The 19,343-nt window shown below is 48.0% G+C and overlaps 18 non-coding genes across 18 annotated transcripts; 8 read left to right on the top strand and 10 right to left on the bottom strand.

Moving 5' to 3' along the window:
• Positions 1-122: 122 nt before the first annotated feature.
• On the top strand, positions 123-195 carry trnak-uuu. The gene has a single exon. It is a non-coding gene; the product is annotated as a tRNA-Lys (tRNA).
• Positions 196-543: 348 nt separating this feature from the next.
• trnam-cau lies at positions 544-616 on the top strand. The gene has a single exon. It is a non-coding gene; the product is annotated as a tRNA-Met (tRNA).
• Positions 617-1,073: 457 nt separating this feature from the next.
• On the top strand, positions 1,074-1,159 carry trnay-gua. Its single transcript is given in 2 exon segments — positions 1,074-1,110; positions 1,124-1,159. It is a non-coding gene; the product is annotated as a tRNA-Tyr (tRNA).
• A 335-nt stretch (positions 1,160-1,494) lies between these two features.
• trnag-ucc lies at positions 1,495-1,566 on the bottom strand. Its single transcript has one exon. It is a non-coding gene; the product is annotated as a tRNA-Gly (tRNA).
• Positions 1,567-1,975: 409 nt separating this feature from the next.
• trnae-uuc lies at positions 1,976-2,047 on the bottom strand. Its single transcript has one exon. It is a non-coding gene; the product is annotated as a tRNA-Glu (tRNA).
• Positions 2,048-2,127: 80 nt separating this feature from the next.
• Positions 2,128-2,200, bottom strand: trnaa-agc. The gene has a single exon. It is a non-coding gene; the product is annotated as a tRNA-Ala (tRNA).
• Positions 2,201-2,545: 345 nt separating this feature from the next.
• On the bottom strand, positions 2,546-2,618 carry trnaf-gaa. Its single transcript has one exon. It is a non-coding gene; the product is annotated as a tRNA-Phe (tRNA).
• A 552-nt stretch (positions 2,619-3,170) lies between these two features.
• trnak-uuu lies at positions 3,171-3,243 on the top strand. The gene has a single exon. It is a non-coding gene; the product is annotated as a tRNA-Lys (tRNA).
• Positions 3,244-3,591: 348 nt separating this feature from the next.
• On the top strand, positions 3,592-3,664 carry trnam-cau. Its single transcript has one exon. It is a non-coding gene; the product is annotated as a tRNA-Met (tRNA).
• Positions 3,665-4,121: 457 nt separating this feature from the next.
• On the top strand, positions 4,122-4,207 carry trnay-gua. Its single transcript is given in 2 exon segments — positions 4,122-4,158; positions 4,172-4,207. It is a non-coding gene; the product is annotated as a tRNA-Tyr (tRNA).
• A 335-nt stretch (positions 4,208-4,542) lies between these two features.
• trnag-ucc lies at positions 4,543-4,614 on the bottom strand. Its single transcript has one exon. It is a non-coding gene; the product is annotated as a tRNA-Gly (tRNA).
• Positions 4,615-4,996: 382 nt separating this feature from the next.
• trnae-uuc lies at positions 4,997-5,068 on the bottom strand. The gene has a single exon. It is a non-coding gene; the product is annotated as a tRNA-Glu (tRNA).
• An 80-nt stretch (positions 5,069-5,148) lies between these two features.
• Positions 5,149-5,221, bottom strand: trnaa-agc. Its single transcript has one exon. It is a non-coding gene; the product is annotated as a tRNA-Ala (tRNA).
• A 344-nt stretch (positions 5,222-5,565) lies between these two features.
• Positions 5,566-5,638, bottom strand: trnaf-gaa. Its single transcript has one exon. It is a non-coding gene; the product is annotated as a tRNA-Phe (tRNA).
• A 550-nt stretch (positions 5,639-6,188) lies between these two features.
• Positions 6,189-6,262, top strand: trnak-uuu. The gene has a single exon. It is a non-coding gene; the product is annotated as a tRNA-Lys (tRNA).
• A 346-nt stretch (positions 6,263-6,608) lies between these two features.
• Positions 6,609-6,683, top strand: trnam-cau. Its single transcript has one exon. It is a non-coding gene; the product is annotated as a tRNA-Met (tRNA).
• Positions 6,684-8,273: 1,590 nt separating this feature from the next.
• Positions 8,274-8,345, bottom strand: trnae-uuc. Its single transcript has one exon. It is a non-coding gene; the product is annotated as a tRNA-Glu (tRNA).
• A 497-nt stretch (positions 8,346-8,842) lies between these two features.
• trnaf-gaa lies at positions 8,843-8,915 on the bottom strand. The gene has a single exon. It is a non-coding gene; the product is annotated as a tRNA-Phe (tRNA).
• Positions 8,916-19,343: the final 10,428 nt, after the last annotated feature.

Genomic DNA, 19,343 nt, shown 5'->3' with positions numbered 1-19,343 from the left:
TCGTATCCCCTAACAAGAATGGAAACAAACACGTGCTCCCCCGCCCCCGAGACTGGCGCTTCGCCTCTGGCTTCATATAGGACGCGGGAGCAAATGACAGCCGCGGGCGCGTGCCCCCCGGAGCCCGGATAGCTCAGTCGGTAGAGCATCAGACTTTTAATCTGAGGGTCCAGGGTTCAAGTCCCTGTTCGGGCGAGGCGGCGGTCCCTCTGCGTCACCGAATCACCTTTTCCTAAGGACCCCGGCCAATGGGGTTGCAGCGTCTTTCCAGTTAAGCCGCAAGGTATTTTAAAAGGTGTCGAGTATAGCAACAGACCGCAGCAAAAAAAAAAAGAAAAAAAAAAGGGCTGCTCTTGGAAGAGCTTGACGTGGGGCTCTTGTGTGGCTTTTTGCTCCACCCAAAGTTTCAGAGGTCAACAGACCTGTCCTTTAGAGAGATCCCCCCTGCCTTGCACATTGCTTAGCCCTCAGTCTGTCTGCGTTGTTTTTTTGTTTTATTTTTCACAGTATGTACGAGGTAGCGCCGCCCTGGGTCGGCTCGCCGCCTCGTTAGCGCAGTAGGTAGCGCGTCAGTCTCATAATCTGAAGGCCGTGAGTTCGATCCTCACACGGGGCAGCCTTTTGGAAGGCTTCTGTTTTACTTTGTCAGGAAAAATGTCCCCCCAAACGACCGCGACGGAGCTCTTTAGGCACTGAGCAGAACAGACGTTTGTTCCACGAAGCTACCGTGCCAGCAACGCCCCGCCTCGCTGGCAACAGCTCCCGCAGCTGCTTCGACAGTCAACAGTTTTCTTATCCTGCGGAACTGTCTTCTTACCCGCTTTCATCTCAACGCGTAGAGAGGGCCTAAAATCTACCCAAGTCCTTTCCAAAAGCGACTGAGGAGGTATTTTCTCTGATACAGCCCTCCTTACCAAGGCCAAGGGCCAGTCTTTCATACAGCCCCCCAGCAGACCCGCGGTTCATTAACGTCTTTGCCTGAAGCGGATTGGCTTTCCTCGCGCCTGGTTAAAGTGGTCTCAAAAGCCAGGCCGCCATCCAAGGCTCGACTGGCCGCAGCCAGGCCGCTCCTGCCTTCGATAGCTCAGCTGGCAGAGCGGAGGACTGTAGGCGTGCCAAAGCAATCCTTAGGTCGCTGGTTCGATTCCGGCTCGAAGGATGAGTGTTTTTCCCTGGCGTTTGCGCCTGCCGTTCCCGTGAGCATCCTTTTTTGGTATTAACCCCTCTCCCCACCCCTGCCCCCGATGCAAGCCACACCCGCTTATAACAATTTTGCTTATGACAATACAGGTTGCGGCAAAGACTCTGCGACCTGTCATGCAGACAAGCTCTGCATAGTTCTTGCCTGAAGGATCCCAACAACAGGGCCGGGGCGCTTTTGCCCTGTAACCTGCATTGGCAGGCATGGCTGCAAAGTGAGGACACCTACGGGTCACTGCGGCGACAACCCGTTTTCGAAAAAGGCTCTCGGCCCGTGCCAGAAGCACTCAGCTGTGCGTTGGCCGGGAATCGAACCCGGGTCAACTGCTTGGAAGGCAGCTATGCTCACCACTATACCACCAACGCCACACCGGCCTTGCGCGCCTGCCGCTCCTTGGCCGCGGCATTGTCACTTCCGGATAAGAGGGCCAAGGACGGGGCCAGCCCGGCCCCAACCGGGGGTTAACAGAGCCGCCGTTTCGGGTTTCTTTTTTCTTTTAAATAGAAAACGGAGATTTTCTCCATAAGGCGCTCTCAAGGCATGAACGCGGAGCTCAGATTACCTTCGTAAGAGCTATGCTCGCCGCTACACCACCAGCCGCGGCTGCCGCCCTGATCCCGGCTCTTCCATGTCTCCCATAGCCTCCCGTGGTCTTTCAGCGCAACAATGGCCGGCGCGGCCGGGGCAACCACGGCAGAGATCACTTACAGAAAGGCGCCGTCGATGGATCGCTCAAAACGGCTCGCAAACCAGTTGTAGCGGCAAAAGCCACGCTTCCCATACCGGGAGTCGAACCCGGGCCGCCTGGGTGAAAACCAGGAATCCTAACCGCTAGACCATATGGGACCCCGGGCAGGTGGCTTCCATGTGTCCGTTGACTTGCCCGGGAAACGCTGCGGGCCCTGGAATGAAAAGGCACGATCCGATGGAGGATGCGGGCATCGATCCCGCTACCTCTCGCATGCTAAGCGAGCGCTCTACCATTTGAGCTAATCCCCCTGCCGGTGATGCAGGGGCGAGACGGGTGGCAGTTTGTTTGTATTGTTGTCTTTTTTTTTTTGTTTGTTCTTTTTAATTCTTTTCACGGCACGGCCACGTCTCTGGGGATCGTTACAAGAATAGTTTTTCCTTTTCGGAAGTCTTCTGTGGCCAGGTCATTCCCAAAGGGCAGCGACTGGGGAGGTATTTTCTCAAGCAGGCAGAGGCCTACTAGGCGAGAGCAGGGGGCCAATCTTTCATATTGCCCCTTGACAGATCGCTTAAATCAGGTCCTTGCTTGCAGCTGATTCGCTTTCCTCGAGGCTCGTTAAAAATGACCCAGGGCCCTGAAGCAGCGGTTCCACGTGCCGAAACCCGGGATCGAACCAGGGACCTTTAGATCTTCAGTCTAACGCTCTCCCAACTGAGCTATTTCGGCAGCAGCCGGCGCTCCTGTCTGATGGCCCGGCCACGGCGCTGGTCTGAAGCCACACATTTGGTTAGCCCCCTCCCCCTAGCAAGCCACACCTCCGCTGGTGGAGTTGAGCACTGTGGGCTTAACAGAGTGACCCTTGGGTCTCTGGATCAAATCCGTCTCCCGGGGCACCTTGTAGAGTTTGCCGCAGGCTGCTTTTCCTGTACACGCTAATCCCCTTAAGAAGGAGATGAGTGAGTGGTATTTCAGGAAAGCTCGTCCTGCAGAATCTTGCGTCCAAGAGAGCTAGAAGGAAAAGAAAGGACAACGCCACGGTAAGCACCATCAAATGCCAGGCATGATTAGACGCTTCCCTTTTCCAAATCCATGATCCAACTTCGACATCCCCTCTTCCTGCCAACAACTGGGTACTCTTGCAACTTTGGGCCCCTTTCTCGTATCCCCTAACAAGAATGGAAACAAACACGTGCTCCCCCGCCCCGAGACTGGCGCTTCGCCTCTGGCTTCATATAGGACGCGGGAGCAAATGACAGCCGCGGGCGCGTGCCCCCCGGAGCCCGGATAGCTCAGTCGGTAGAGCATCAGACTTTTAATCTGAGGGTCCAGGGTTCAAGTCCCTGTTCGGGCGAGGCGGCGGTCCCTCTGCGTCACCGAATCACCTTTTCCTAAGGACCCCGGCCAATGGGGTTGCAGCGTCTTTCCAGTTAAGCCGCAAGGTATTTTAAAAGGTGTCGAGTATAGCAACAGACCGCAGCAAAAAAAAAAAGAAAAAAAAAAGGGCTGCTCTTGGAAGAGCTTGACGTGGGGCTCTTGTGTGGCTTTTTGCTCCACCCAAAGTTTCAGAGGTCAACAGACCTGTCCTTTAGAGAGATCCCCCCTGCCTTGCACATTGCTTAGCCCTCAGTCTGTCTGCGTTGTTTTTTTGTTTTATTTTTCACAGTATGTACGAGGTAGCGCCGCCCTGGGTCGGCTCGCCGCCTCGTTAGCGCAGTAGGTAGCGCGTCAGTCTCATAATCTGAAGGCCGTGAGTTCGATCCTCACACGGGGCAGCCTTTTGGAAGGCTTCTGTTTTACTTTGTCAGGAAAAATGTCCCCCCAAACGACCGCGACGGAGCTCTTTAGGCACTGAGCAGAACAGACGTTTGTTCCACGAAGCTACCGTGCCAGCAACGCCCCGCCTCGCTGGCAACAGCTCCCGCAGCTGCTTCGACAGTCAACAGTTTTCTTATCCTGCGGAACTGTCTTCTTACCCGCTTTCATCTCAACGCGTAGAGAGGGCATAAAATCTACCCAAGTCCTTTCCAAAAGCGACTGAGGAGGTATTTTCTCTGATACAGCCCTCCTTACCAAGGCCAAGGGCCAGTCTTTCATACAGCCCCCCAGCAGACCCGCGGTTCATTAACGTCTTTGCCTGAAGCGGATTGGCTTTCCTCGCGCCTGGTTAAAGTGGTCTCAAAAGCCAGGCCGCCATCCAAGGCTCGACTGGCCGCAGCCAGGCCGCTCCTGCCTTCGATAGCTCAGCTGGCAGAGCGGAGGACTGTAGGCGTGCCAAAGCAATCCTTAGGTCGCTGGTTCGATTCCGGCTCGAAGGATGAGTGTTTTTCCCTGGCGTTTGCGCCTGCCGTTCCCGTGAGCATCCTTTTTTGGTATTAACCCCTCTCCCCACCCCTGCCCCCGATGCAAGCCACACCCGCTTATAACAATTTTGCTTATGACAATACAGGTCGCGGCAAAGACTCTGCGACCTGTCATGCAGACAAGCTCTGCATAGTTCTTGCCTGAAGGATCCCAACAACAGGGCCGGGGCGCTTTTGCCCTGTAACCTGCATTGGCAGGCATGGCTGCAAAGTGAGGACACCTACGGGTCACTGCGGCGACAACCCGTTTTCGAAAAAGGCTCTCGGCCCGTGCCAGAAGCACTCAGCTGTGCGTTGGCCGGGAATCGAACCCGGGTCAACTGCTTGGAAGGCAGCTATGCTCACCACTATACCACCAACGCCACACCGGCCTCGCGCGCCTGCCGCTCCTTGGCCGTTGTCACCTCCGGATAAGAGGGCCAAGGACGGGGCCAGCCCGGCCCCAACCGGGGGTTAACAGAGCCGCCGTTTCGGGTTTCTTTTAAATAGAAAACGGAGATTTTCTCCATAAGGCGCTCTCAAGGCATGAACGCGGAGCTCAGATTACCTTCGTAAGAGCTATGCTCGCCGCTACACCACCAGCCGCGGCTGCCGCCCTGATCCCGGCTCTTCCATGTCTCCCATAGCCTCCCGTGGTCTTTCAGCGCAACAATGGAAGGCGCGGCCGGGGCAACTTACAGAAAGGCGCCGTCGATGGATCGCTCAAAACGGCTCGCAAACCAGTTGTAGCGGCAAAAGCCACGCTTCCCATACCGGGAGTCGAACCCGGGCCGCCTGGGTGAAAACCAGGAATCCTAACCGCTAGACCATATGGGACCCCGGCCAGGTGGCTTCCATGTGTCCGTTGACTTGCCCGGGAAACGCTGCGGGCCCTGGAATGAAAAGGCACGATCCGATGGAGGATGCGGGCATCGATCCCGCTACCTCTCGCATGCTAAGCGAGCGCTCTACCATTTGAGCTAATCCCCCTGCCGGTGATGCAGGGGCGAGACGGGTGGCAGTTTGTTTGTATTGTTGTCTTTTTTTTTTTTTTGTTCTTTTTAATTCTTTTCACGGCACGGCCACGTCTCTGGGGATCGTTACAAGAATAGTTTTTCCTTTTCGGAAGTCTTCTGTGGCCAGGTCATTCCCAAAGGGCAGCGACTGGGGAGGTATTTTCTCAAGCAGGCAGAGGCCTACTAGGCGAGAGCAGGGGGCCAATCTTTCATATTGCCCCTTGACAGATCGCTTAAATCAGGTCCTTGCTTGCAGCTGATTCGCTTTCCTCGAGGCTCGTTAAAAATGACCCAGGGCCCTGAAGCATCGGTTCCACGTGCCGAAACCCGGGATCGAAGCAGGGACCTTTAGATCTTCAGTCTAACGCTCTCCCAACTGAGCTATTTCGGCAGCAGCCGGCGCTCCTGTCTGATGGCCCGGCCACGGCGCTGGTCTGAAGCCACACATTTGGTTAGCCCCTCCCCCTAGCAAGCCACACCTCCGCTGGTGGAGTTGAGCACTGTGGGCTTAACAGAGTGACCCTTGGGTCTCTGGATCAAATCCGTCTCCCGGGGCACCTTGTAGAGTTTGCCGCAGGCTGCTTTCCTGTACACGCTAATCCCCTTAAGAAGGAGATGAGTGAGTGGTATTTCAGGAAAGCTCGTCCTGCAGAATCTTGCGTCCAAGAGAGCTAGAAGGAAAAGAAAGGACAACGCCACGGTAAGCACCATCAAATGCCAGCATGATTAGACGCTTCCCTTTTCCAAATCCCATGATCCAACTTCGACATCCCCTCTTCCTGCCAACAACTGGGTACTCTTGCAACTTTGGGCCCCTTTCTCGTATCCCCTAACAAGAATGGAAACAAACACGTGCTCCCCCGCCCCGAGACTGGCGCTTCGCCTCTGGCTTCATATAGGACGCGGGAGCAAATGACAGCCGCGGGCGCGTGCCCCCCGGAGCCCGGATAGCTCAGTCGGTAGAGCATCAGGACTTTTAATCTGAGGGTCCAGGGTTCAAGTCCCTGTTCGGGCGAGGCGGCGGTCCCTCTGCGTCACCGAATCACCTTTTCCTAAGGACCCCGGCCAATGGGGTTGCAGCGTCTTTCCAGTTAAGCCGCAAGGTATTTTAAAAGGTGTCGAGTATAGCAACAGACCGCAGCAAAAAAAAAAAAGAAAAAAAAAAGGGCTGCTCTTGGAAGAGCTTGACGTGGGGCTCTTGTGTGGCTTTTTGCTCCACCCAAAGTTTCAGAGGTCAACAGACCTGTCCTTTAGAGAGATCCCCCCTGCCTTGCACATTGCTTAGCCCTCAGTCTGTCTGCGTTGTTTTTTTGTTTTAATTTTCACAGTATGTACGAGGTAGCGCCGCCCTGGGTCGGCTCGCCGCTCGTTAGCGCAGTAGGTAGCGCGTCTGTCTCATAATCTGAAGGCCGTGAGTTCGATCCTCACACGGGGCAGCCTTTTGGAAGGCTTCTGTTTTACTTTGTCAGGAAAAATGTCCCCCAAACGACGCGACGGAGCTCTTTAGGCACTGAGCAGAACAGACGTTTGTTCCACGAAGCTACCGTGCCAGCAACGCCCCGCCTCGCTGGCAACAGCTCCCGCAGCTGCTTCGACAGTCACAGTTTTCTTATCCTGCGGAACTGTCTTCTTACCCGCTTTCATCTCAACGCGTAGAGAGGGCATAAAATCTACCCAAGTCCTTTCCAAAAGTGACTGAGGAGTATTTTCTCTGATACAGCCCTCCTTACCAAGCCAAGGGCCAGTCTTTCATTACACCCCCAGCAGACCCGCGGTTTCATTAACGTCTTTGCCTGAAGCGGATTGGCTTTCCTCGCGCCTGGTTAAAAGTGGTCTCAAAAGCCAGGCCGCCATCCAAGGCTCGACTGGCCGCAGCCAGGCCGCTTCCTGCCTTCGATAGCTCAGCTGGCAGAGCGCCTGCCGCTCCTTGGCCGCGGCATTGTCACCTCCGGATAAGAGGGCCAAGGACGGGGCCAGCCCGGCCCCAACCGGGGTTAACAGAGCCGCCGTTTCGGTCTCTTTTTTCTTTTAAATAGAAAACGGAGATTTTCTCATAAGGCGCTCTCAAGCGATGAACGCGGAGCTCAGATTACCTTCGTAAGAGCTATGCTCGCTGCTACACCACCAGCCGCGGCGGTCGCCCTGATCCCGGCTCTTCCAATGTCTCCCTGGCGTTTGCGCCTTGCGTGCCGTCCGTGGCACCTTTTTGGTATTACACCCTCTCGCCCGCTGCTTCGAAATGGGCTCCAAGCCCCCCACATACCCCGCTTATAACAATTTTGCTTTATGCATACAGGTTGCGGAAAGACTCTGCGACCGTGTCATGCGACAAGCTTGCATAGTTTTGCGAGGGATCCCCAACAACAGGGCTGGGGCGCTTTTGCCCGTAACTGCATGTGGCAAGGCATGGTGCAAGTGAGGACCCTCGGGTCACTGCGCGCAACGACCATTTTCCAGAAAAAGGCTCTCGGAAGACCAGCTTGTGCGTTGGCCGGGAATCCACCGAACGCCGGGTCATGCTTGGAAGGAGCTTAGCTCAGCCACTATAGAGCGCAACTGGCGCACAGTCCCGGCTTGCGCGCTGCGTTCCTTGGCGGCATGTTGTCTGTCGGATAAGAGGGAAGGCGGGGGCTAGCCCGGGAAGCGGGGGTTAACAGAGACCGTCCGTTTCGGGTTTCTTTTTTCTTTTAAATAGAAAACGGAGATTTTCTCCATAAGGCGCTCTCAAGGCATGAACGCGGAGCTCAGATTACCTTCGTAAGAGCTATGCTCGCCGTTACACCACCAGCCGCGGCGGTCGCGTGCTCTGCCATGGCGGCTGTCTCAAATGGAGGATGCGCTGAACGGTCAATGGCGCGCAGCCCTGATCCCGGCTCTTCCATGTCTCCCATAGCCGCCCGTGGTCTTTCAGCGCAACAATGGCCGGCGCAGCCGGGGCAACCACGGCAGAGATCACTTACAGAAAGGCGCCGTCGATGGATCGCTCAAAACGGCTTGCAAACCAGTTGTAGCGGCAAAAGCCACGCTTCCCATACCGGGAGTCGAACCCGGGGCGCCTGGGTGAAAACCAGGAATCCTAACGGCTAGACCATATGGGACCCCGGGCAGGTGCCTTCCATGTGTCCGTTGACTTGCCCGGGAAACGCTGCGGGCCCTGGAATGAAAAGGCACGCTCCGATGGTGGATGCGGGCATCGACCCCGCTACCTCTCGCTTGCTAAGCGAGCGCTCTACCATTTGAGCTAATCCCCCTGCAGGTGACGCAGGGGAGAGACGGGTGGCAGTTTGTTTGTATTGTTGTCTTTTTTTTTGTTTGTTCTTTTTAATTCTTTTCACGGCACGGCCACGTCTCTGGGGATCGTTACAAGTATCGTTTTTCCTTTTCGGAAGTCTTCTGTGGCCAGGTCATTCCCAAAGGGCAGCGACTGGGGAGGTATTTTCTCAATCAGGCAGAGGCCTACTAGGCGAGAGCAGGGGGCCAATCTTTCATATTGCCCCTTGACAGATCGCTTAAATCAGGTCCTTGCTTGCAGCTGATTCGCTTTCCTCGAGGCTCGTTAAAAAATAACCCAGGGCCCTGAAGCAGCAGTTCCACGTGCCAAAACCCAGGATTAAACCAGGGACCTTTAGATCTTCAGTCTAACGCTCTCCCAACTGAGCTATTTCGGCAGCAGCCGGCGCTCTTGTCTGATGGCCCGGCCACGGCACTGGTCTGAATCCACACATTTGGTTAGCCCCCTCCCCCTAGCAAGCCACACCTCCGCTGGTGGAGTTGAGCACTGTGGGCTTAACAGAGTGACCCTTGGGTCTCTGGATCAAATCCGTCTCCCGGGGCACCTTGTAGAGTTTGCCGCAGGCTGCTTTTCCTGTACACGCCAATCCCCTTAAGAAGGAGATGAGTGGTATTTCAGGAAAGCTCCTCCTGCAGAATCTTGCGTCCAAGAGAGCTAGAAGGAAAAGAAAGGACAACGCCACGGTAAGCACCTTTCAGAATTACACAATCCTCTTTAAAATCAGGTGACTGTCTAGAGCCAGAAGTGCTTGAATTTCTCCAACTCTCCTGGCGGAAGTTATGGCTAATAAAAAGGCCATTTTCCATGTAACAAATTTTAGAGGGGCCATTTCCAATGGCTCAAAGGGCTCCTTTGTTGGGGCCTGAAGGACCAAAGACAGATCCCAAGGAGGAATTCTTTCTTTCTGTTTTGGTCTGATTCTTTTCAGAGCCTGAAAAAATGGAATGATTAAATGCTTTAAAGTCCATGCCTCTCCATAAAGGGCCGACAGAGCTGACACTTTCCCTTTGAGTGTAGAAACACTCAATTCTCTTTCCAAACCTTCTTGAAAAAATTCAACAATATTCTCTGGAGAGGTGGTTTCATAGGCCCTGTTGGTCTTTGTGCACCAATTAAGATAGGTCTCCCAGATTCTGTAATATTTTTGTGATGTTGATGGTTTTCTAGCTGCCAGTAGTGTATTTATCACATTTTCTGAAAGACCTAAATGTTTAATATTCAGCCTTTCAGTCGCCAAGCCGTCAACTTCCAACTTTCTGGTGTTGGGTGAAACAGTGGACCCTGACGTAACAGCTTCGAATGCACAGGGATTTTGAATGGAGGAGCTTGCTTCATGTTGAATAACTGAGGAAACCAATTCCTCCTGTGCTTTGTCCTCCCTGATCTTCCTGAGGAGTTTGGGAATAAAAAGAATGGGTGGAAATGCATAAGCCAGCTTGTTCCACTGGACTCTGAAACAGTCTTGAATCAAGGCCCCTTTGTTCTTGAATCTGGAGCAGAACATTGTCACTTTCTTTTTTCTTGGAGTCGCCATAAGATCGATCACTGGTTGGCCCAGAAATGCTACTATAAGATTGAAGGTGTTCTGATCCAATTCCCATTCTCCTGGATGAGGGTTCCGACTGAGCCAATCTGCCCAAACATTAATTTTCCCAGGAACGTGAAGAGCTGCCAGATCTGTAAGGTGAACTTCTGCCCACTGGAAAATCAGCTGTGCACTCTGCATCAGAGATCTGCTTCTTGTGCCACCCTGCTTCATCAGGTATCTTACTGTAGTCATATTGTCTGAGTTGACCATGACCGCTCTCCCTCTGATCACTTGCTTGAATTTCAGAAGAGCTAAATGGACTGCCATAAGTCCATGAATACCTCATCTGATAAGATTTCTATCTGCCCCAAATTGAATTCTGTCCTGTAGGGGCTCCCCTTCCTATCTTGCTTGCATCTGTTGTTAGATGTAGCCATTCTGGGGTCTTCAGAGATTTTCCCTTCAGCAGATTCTGAGGATTCTTCCACCACAAAAGGTTTTGCCTTACCTCTTGACTGATTTTTATGACTTGAAATTCGTGTTTTCTGTTCCATTGTTTCAGAAATTCATTTTGAAGGGGTCTTATATGGTGTAAGGCCCAGTTGACCGCATCTTTTGTCGCCACTAATTTTCCCAAAAGTTGTTGGCATGTTAGTGCTGTTGAAGCAGGAAACTTGGAGAAACTGGTGACTAATTGTTGGATTTCGACAGCTTTCTCCGGAGTAAGGAAAATTCTGAAGCTCACTGTGTCCAGAATTAGACCCAATAATTTAGCCTTTGAGTAGGAATGAGAGAGGATTTTTCTAGATTCAAAATCCAGCCGTGTTGTTGTAGAACATTTTGTACTATCAAAGTTTGACGAATTAGGGTTTGAAGACACAATGCTTTTATCATGATGTCGTCCAAATGGGCAAAAATTTCGATGCCCTGGGACCTGATCAGTGCCAGAATCGGAGCTAGAACCTTCGTAAAAGTCCTTGGCGAAGTGGCTAAACCAAAAGGCAGCGCTGCATATTGGTAATGTCTTCCCAGGATGTAAAATCTGAGGAATCTCTTATGAGCTGGGTATACTGGAACGTGTAAATAGGAGTCTTTTGAGTCTATTTTTACCATCCAATCGTTTGGTCTTATCATCTGGGATATTGAACGAATTGTCTCAATGCTATATTTTCTTATTTTTAAATATCTGTTTAATTTTTTCAGATTCAGGATAGCTCTGAATTCGCCCGAAGATTTCTTCCTGAGGAATAAAGGGGAGTAAACCCCTTGTCTTATCTCGTTTGGTGGAACTGGTACAATTACTTTTCCTTCTAATAATTGGAGAATGATTGACTCCAGAGCCTTTTTAGCTTCCTGATTCTTTGGTTTTCTTGAAGATACAAAACTTGGCGGAGTCAGGCTCTTGAGTTCTAGGCAATAGCCTTGAGACACTATTTGAATCACCCAATCGTCTGAAATAGTTTGAGCCCAACAGCTCTGTAAGATTTGAGCCAAACAGCTCTGTAGGATTTAGCTTCTCTAAAGGACCCTCTTGGAGCTCTATTACCAAGTCCTCCTGTTTGTTTCCTCTCTCTTTTGTCCTGTGGTAAAAATGAAGATTTACCTGCGGATGCTTTGGAAATTATACTATCTAACTTTTGTCCAAACAACAGGTTACCTTCAAAGGGAAGAGAACAAAGATTATGTTTTGATGGTGTATCAGGCATCCAGTGCCTTAGCCAAAGAGAACGTCTGGATGCGACCGCTAAACTCATCCCTTTTGCCGCGAACATAACTCCATCAAGCAAGGCTTCCGATAAAAAGTCATTTACTGCCTTGACTTTTTCTAACATCTTTAGCATGTCAACTCCGCTGGTTTTTACTTTCAGAGCCTCTTCTAGTTCCTGGATCCATATCTTGTTCGCTCTAGCCAAAGATGTAATGGCTATTGCGGGTTTGCAGGAAGCCCCGGCAACTAACTAGGCCTTCTTAAGGATAGTATCCTGCCTTCTTTCCATTGCATCACGAAGTGACACCCCTTCATCGACCGGAAGCGTGGTTTTCCTAGCTATCCTAGTAATGGAAGCATCCACTTTCGGAGCAGAGTCCCAATCTTTAACTTCCTCATCTTTAAATGGGTACATCTTCTTTATTCTTCTATTTAGAAAAAATGTCTTATCTGGTGAACTCCATTCTTCCTTAATCATATCCTTGATCACCTGATGTACAGGAAAAACTTCATTTTTCCTGTTGGAGGTTCTAAACATCAAATCTTCTACTTCCGTAGATTTCGCTGTACCAATCTTTAAGGTTTCTCTCATGGCCACAATGAGGGGTTCCACCAAATCCACATTGAAAGAAACGTCTTCTCTATCATCTGTTTGCTCATCTTGAGAAAAATCTGAGTTATTCAAAATGGGAGAATCTGATAAAGACACACTGTGACTAGTTGCAGTTGGTCTCCTATCACCCCTTAAGAGAAACAACTTTAGACATTACATTTTCAGTTACTTTCTCTACCATATCATTTATGGTTTGATCAAAAGATGATTTCATCCATTCCATAAACATATCTTGTGAGGTGGAAGGTCCTGCTAATTGGTCCGGACATTCCTGACATAACTTTTTGTTTATTAAAGCAGGATTGTTGCAGGAAAGGCATTCCTTCCTAGAGGATTTACTTGTGACCTCTTCATCCCTTCTTTTACCAGGGGAGCTCCTGCAACAATAACACCAACATTAGTAAGGTGAGAGCAAAGAAAAAACATCCAAGACTCAGCTTTCACTGTCCACTCACCCCCTTGATGTAGAATGAGATCGCCTCCCAGAGCTCATTCCTGTTAGGGAACAGAGTAACAAGTTAGATACTCGTACCTGTTTAGCTGGTGTCAGCAGCATTAATTCCCTAGGGATGCACTTACTGCAGTGAATTAGTCCCAAACTGGAGGCTTCAGCTGTTCTTCTGTCTTTTGCCAAAACGAGTAGCGGAGAAAAAATCCAAATGAACCGCTCCTTAAGCGCAGATTTCAAATCTCCCGCGATAGTGACGTCACTTCCGTCCATGCGGTTCACACGTCATGCGGTTCAGGATTAACCGCGACTTAGTGTGCATGCACTCCCCAAGTAAATAGAGCATTGCGACTTATTGCGCTGGTTTGGCAATGAAAGGCGATGGCCTTAAGCAGGCCCTGCAGAGACACACAAGGCATTACGCAGGTCCCCCAGCATCAGCAGACAGAGCCAAATATCCGCCGGATTGGATGAGTTTCCTGACGAGGGACAGGAAAAAATAGGAGGACGAGTCAGGGGCAAGGGAGGTCTTTTTATTTTGAGGTAATTTCCTGTCCTTCACATGACGAGGGGGGTTAACCCATTAGTGCTCACTGCCATGTGAAGGACCAGGAAAAAGGTGGTTCCGCTCAAGACGATTAAACAGGAAATCTGTGCCTTGTTAAGTCCATGAAGTCCATGGGGGCCCTCCCATACAGGTTCAGTTCCTGACCACTGTCCATGAAGTCCATGGGGGCCCTCCCGCACAGGTTCAGTTCTTGCGAACTACAGGTTTCCCTTTAGGTGCCACCTTCTGCATAGCAAGAACCACTAGGCTAGCCCCCATACCACCACATATTTTTGGAAAGTACACATTCAGACAAATCCAACAAAGATATCGACTTACACCGAAATACCGAACAGCAAAATTGTCCTAAACTTAGCACTTTTTATGACATTTCTTAAAAAAAAAGAAAACACCTAAAAATTTCCGATTTGCCTCAGCCGCCTTGCATTATTTCTTACATACAAAGACATACCACACTAAATATGAACACCAGGAGTCTTTTAAATGGTTTGATTGAAAATATGCATTGATTGACCAAAGTATGTGGCATGTACAAACCCCAAATAGTGCATATACATTTTCTTGGCTGCCAACTCAGCTTCTTCAAACAAAGCCCACATCTCCTTGCCAATGTATTTAGTGTGGTAAGAGCTATCACATTCCTAACATAAGTAGTCCTGTGTCCGACTAAACCTCCTTCACAGGGTCCCTGTTCCCCGACTTTCCCTGGAAGGGTTGTCCCTCAAGGGCAGAGCTCTTAACTGGACCTTGTTGTCTGTCACCAGGCTCCACAGACACGTCCACCCGGGTCATAAGATGGAGGCCAAAGAGGAAGTACCACCTCTTTCCAATCACTGTATTAAAGTGTGAAAGGAAGTAGTCATTAACTTATGGGCCAATAAGAAAGCTACCTAAAGAAGATTATTCAGGTTTTTTTAGGTCTCGCTCCCCCACCTTGGCTTCCGCTTTTCCATGGTGTAATGGTTATCACTCTGGACTCTGAATCCAGTGATCTGAGTTCAAATATTAGTGGGACCTGTTCTTTGCAATGTTCTTCTCCTGCAAAGTTTGCTCAGTTTCAGAACTGACCAGAATAAAACTAAAAATTTTAAATTTGCCTTGGCCATCTTGCATCATTTCTTACATACAAACGCAAAACACACTAAATATGAAGAAGATTACTCAGATACAAATTTTTGTTAAATGGTGACTCTAAATGGGTCTAAAGGATTTTTACCTTGAATTGTTCCTCTAAAAATCTACAAGAAATGTATTCAAGAAATTTGTTATGCATTTGGTTTGATAGTAAACGTTGTATTATATGCCAGGAAAATAGTGGACTTCATTATTATCTGCCCCTGGCCTTCTACATCAACCAGTGAGATGTGTGCCCTCCTCAGCCCTCCACATCTATCTAAAGGATATGTCTGGGGTGGCGTATTTGGAAGAAATTGGCAATACGGGAGCTTTTCTTCTATGGGTAACAACTGTAACATCGTGGTAAAGCGTTTCTCTAACAAGGTGCGGTAATGTAAATGCTATTGCAGATCTGATAATGCCTTGACTTGAATAAAGTTGCACCTTCCCATTGATTATATTGCAATCACTGCAAGTTTATTCATCAATTCTCTCTGTTACTTCAGTCTCCTTTATTTAGGTCATGCTGCAAGGAAACACAGGCCACCAGGCACCAAGTTTAATGTAAGTTATAGAAACATCACAGGTACTCACCTGTGAGTAGATTAACAACATTTAGAAATACAGGGATAGCAATAGAGTCGATACTGGCAACACCTGGTTACTGATTCAATCCCAGGCAGGATGTAACAAATGTGGAAATTATATTTTGTCAGTGTCGTTGAAATGATGTTTATTAATGTAGCGCTATAGTAAAATGAGTGGCACCGTCTCTACTAAAACCTTATGTTCAATTATATTTGTGCTCTGGATGAGATCTTTCTCTCAAGGTATAAGCCCTTGCAACGGTGTGGAGGCAGGGTGTAGTGTAACTGTAACAAAGTACTATGCACAATAATTGGGTGCCAGTGTTTTTTTATGCTTAACCAGAGAACTTAGTTTATTCACAACTTGATCCACACAGTAGTTTATAGAAATAACAGGAACATAGAGCAACATAGGATAGCATATACTCACAGCACCTGAACAGCATAGTCCCTGCAGGCAAGGGAACACACAGTGAAGCAGCAATTGAAGGTACACCCAGCTTTCAGCCTTTTCCCTAAATGGAACCCAAGGGAATCTCTACATCCCTAAGTCTGTACCTACTTCTGGGCAATTAGTACCCGGGATCTTAATCCCTCTGACTCTCCTCGTCGGAGCCTTGGTTTGCTCAACTAAATAACCTGTCTGTCACTCCTAGAGTGACCTATTACAGTGTATACCTTATCCTTTGCTAGGCCTAATGTTCCTAAGGTTCCAGTTCCCATTCCCTTCCTGCCTGCTCAGGTAAGGGCTAAAGCAAATTGGACACAGACCACATGGTTCCCAAGACCTTTATACTATTACACAGTGCCATCTAGTGTACACTGTGAGAACTACAGGGGTTACATAAGCACAAGGTCTCCATTAGGACCCATTTAAGCGTCAATATTACTAGGGATGTGTCAATAATATGTGAGGGTGTCTAAATTTTCACATCACTACATTAAAAACAATAATAATAACAATAATAATGGAATTTCAGTAACATTTTGTTATTGCATTCCTAATGTCTTTGATGACCTTCCAGTTTCACAGAGTTTCTAGTTACAACATTTTAAAATCTTTGTAAATAGATATTTCCAACACCAACAGAATAGAGGTAAATGTTTACAGCATATGGCAGAGTGTTTAGATCTGCTATATCATTTACTGATAAACTGATAAGATTCTTTAAGTTGTATAGTACACTGTCAAAAAAGCAGATTGAAAATTCCCATGTTGCAAAAAAGAGACAATGATTGACTTGTGTTAGTCAGTGCTGTATTAGTGAGTTGCAGGCAGGTGGAGGCTCATAGGCATCATCTACTCCTTTCCCCTACCTTGCACAAGGTAGGAGTGGAAGGAGGCGCAGCCCACATCTTTTTCACATAATTACAAAGTAATATAGTTCATTTAGGAAAAAAAAACACAACTTTCTATCACGTTTAACCCTTCAGTATTGTTCCCCAGTTTATGCACATATAAACACACACACAGGCACACCCATACATAAATACAATCATTACTTAATAGCAGAGGAAAAATGCTGAAAAAGCCCAATGCCCATTGTCTGTAAGACATTTTGTGAAAAGTTTCCAAAATGTTGCCATTTCTTTCATTTTTCCACAGTGTCGCAAACCTGGCAGTTTCACTAATCACTAGTTCTATAATGTACTGTTGTTATGTATGTATGTATTCTTAAAAAATGTCTGTGATTCATGTAAAATTGCTGATTCGACCCCCCAATGAACAATACACAATGATTGACTCAGAGTCTGCCTTGTGGGTGAAGTTTGGTCACAGCTTTATTAAAGGTAATGCTTTATTTGTTTTATAAACAATAAACATTGACAATAAAATAAACATTACTGTTACATTCGTGTGTCACTGGATTTATTTCGCATTGCATCTTATTCCCATATCATGTTACTGCTGAGTGCCAGGGCCAGGCTCCCACCACAGGCTCCAAACCTTGTTGAATTTATGGGTCATACCTCTGGCTTCATGTGTGAGCTTAATCAGGGGTATTACAACATTTACTAAATTTACCCAGGAGTCATAGGGGGTCCCATCTAGTGCATAATTATATTTTTCTTTGTACAAAACAGTAATGCCCTAAATCTCAATCTTGCATAATTAGTAGGTACTAATTGGTCTATTACACCCAGTAAACACACCATAGGAGACAGTACCTGTGGGAAGTCTAGGGTAGTTGCTAGGGCTGTCATTATTTGCAACCAGTAGGTAGTGATTACTGGGCAGGCCCAGATCATGTGCCTCTGGAGTTCTGCACCTGGGGCATATATCGTTGTCTCTCTTACCCATAGCCATAAGTTTTACCAGGGTTGTATATAGTTACATAGTTACATAGTTAAATCAGGTTAAAAAAAGACAAATGCCATCAAGTTCAACCCCTCCAAATGTAACCCAGCATCCATACACACACCCCTCCATACTTTCACATAAATTATATATACCCATACTTATACTAACTATAGAGCTTAGTATCACAATAGCTTTTGATATTATGATCATCCAAGCCATTCTTAAATGCATTAACTGAATCAGCATCACAACATCACCCGGCAGTGCATTCCACAACCTCACTGTCCTGACTGTGAAGAACCCCCTATGTTGCTTCAAATGAAAGTTCTTTTCTTCTAGTCTAAAGGGGAGGCCTCTGGTACGGTGATCCACTTTATGGGTAAAAAGGTCCCCTGCTATTGGTCTACAATGTCCTCTAATGTACTTGTAAAGTCTAATCATGCCCACTCACAAGGGCCCTTTTTCCAGAGAAAACAACCCCCAACCTTGACAGTCTTCCCTCCTAATTTAAGTCTTCCCTCCATCTAACCAGTTTAGTTGCACTTAGTCTCTGCACTCTCTCCAGCTCATTTATATCCCTCTTAAGTACTGGAGTCCAAAACTGCACTGCATACTCCAGATGAGGCCTCACCAGGGACCTATAAAGAGGCATAATTATGTTTTCATCCCTTGAGTTAATACTCTTTTTTTATGCAAGACAGAACTTTATTTGCTTTAGTAGCCACAGAATGACACTGCCCAGAAGACAACTTCTGTGGTATGGTGACAAAAAGTTCCCCAGTTTCCTGGGGAAAAGTGATTGATGGAATGTATGTTGGGCCACGGATTCTCAAATATTGTTACTAAGGTGAGACCAGTAGTGCTGTTAGCAGAGAAACACTATGTCTCTCTGCAAGGTTTACTGGGAATCCGCAAGAGTAAGGTGGAACGGATTCCCAAATCTGTAGGCCAGGTTTTTTAAGAGGCCCCAGGCCCTATTTAGTACACCTGATGCTGAGCAGCAGTGCTGAATGTGTGTGAGACAAACTGCTGGTGTTCTCAGCTTCAGGAGAGAGAGAAAGAAAGACGTTTATTTTGTGTTAGCCAGGAGGCTGGATATTTCTGCTGTTTTTAGGTTACCTTCCCCCTGCAAGGGGAAATTTCTGCAGCCGCTGGAAAATAAATGCGGGCAGGAAGCCCTTAAACCGATCCTGGTGTGTGAAGTCGCATCTTTTGCAGCCTACCAGCGAGTGAACCCCCACACTTGTTATCTACAAAAACCCCTAGATCCTTCTCATTTAAGGAAACTCCCAACACACTGCCATTTAGTGTATAACTTGCATTTATATTATTTTTGCCAAAGTGCATAACCTGCATTTATCAACATTGAACCTCATTTTCCAGTCACTCTGCAAAGTGGCAGCATCCTGCATGGAACCTATAGTTCTGCACAATTTAGTATCATCTGCAAAAATAGAAACAGTACTTTCAATGCCCACCTCCAGGTCATTAATAAACAAGTTGAAAAGCAAGGGACCTAGTACAGAGCCCTGCGGCACTCCACTTACAACACTGGTCCAAATAGAATATGTTCCATTTACCACCACTCTTTGTAGTCTATCTTTTAGCCAGTTCTCTATCCATGTACAAATACTATGTTCCAGGCCAACATTCTTTAATTTAACCAGTAACATTTTGGCCCTATATCAAATGCTTTAGCAAAGTCTAAGTAAATCACATCCACTGCCATCCCAGAATCAAGGTCCGTGTTTACCTTCTCATAAAAAGAAATTATGTTAGTGTAGCAAGATCTATTTCGTATAAAACTATGCTGACACACACACTCATAGTATTATGATTTGCTATAAAGTCCAGTATCTTATCCTTTATTAACCCTTCGAAAAGCTTTCCTGCCACTGATGTCAGACTAACTAGCATATAGTTTTGAGGCTGAG

The sequence above is a fragment of the Xenopus laevis genome, chromosome 3S (genome assembly GCF_017654675.1).
Source record: "Xenopus laevis strain J_2021 chromosome 3S, Xenopus_laevis_v10.1, whole genome shotgun sequence".
NCBI classification, from domain to species: Eukaryota; Metazoa; Chordata; class Amphibia; order Anura; family Pipidae; genus Xenopus; species Xenopus laevis.
This window is presented reverse-complemented; position numbering and strand designations above follow the sequence as displayed.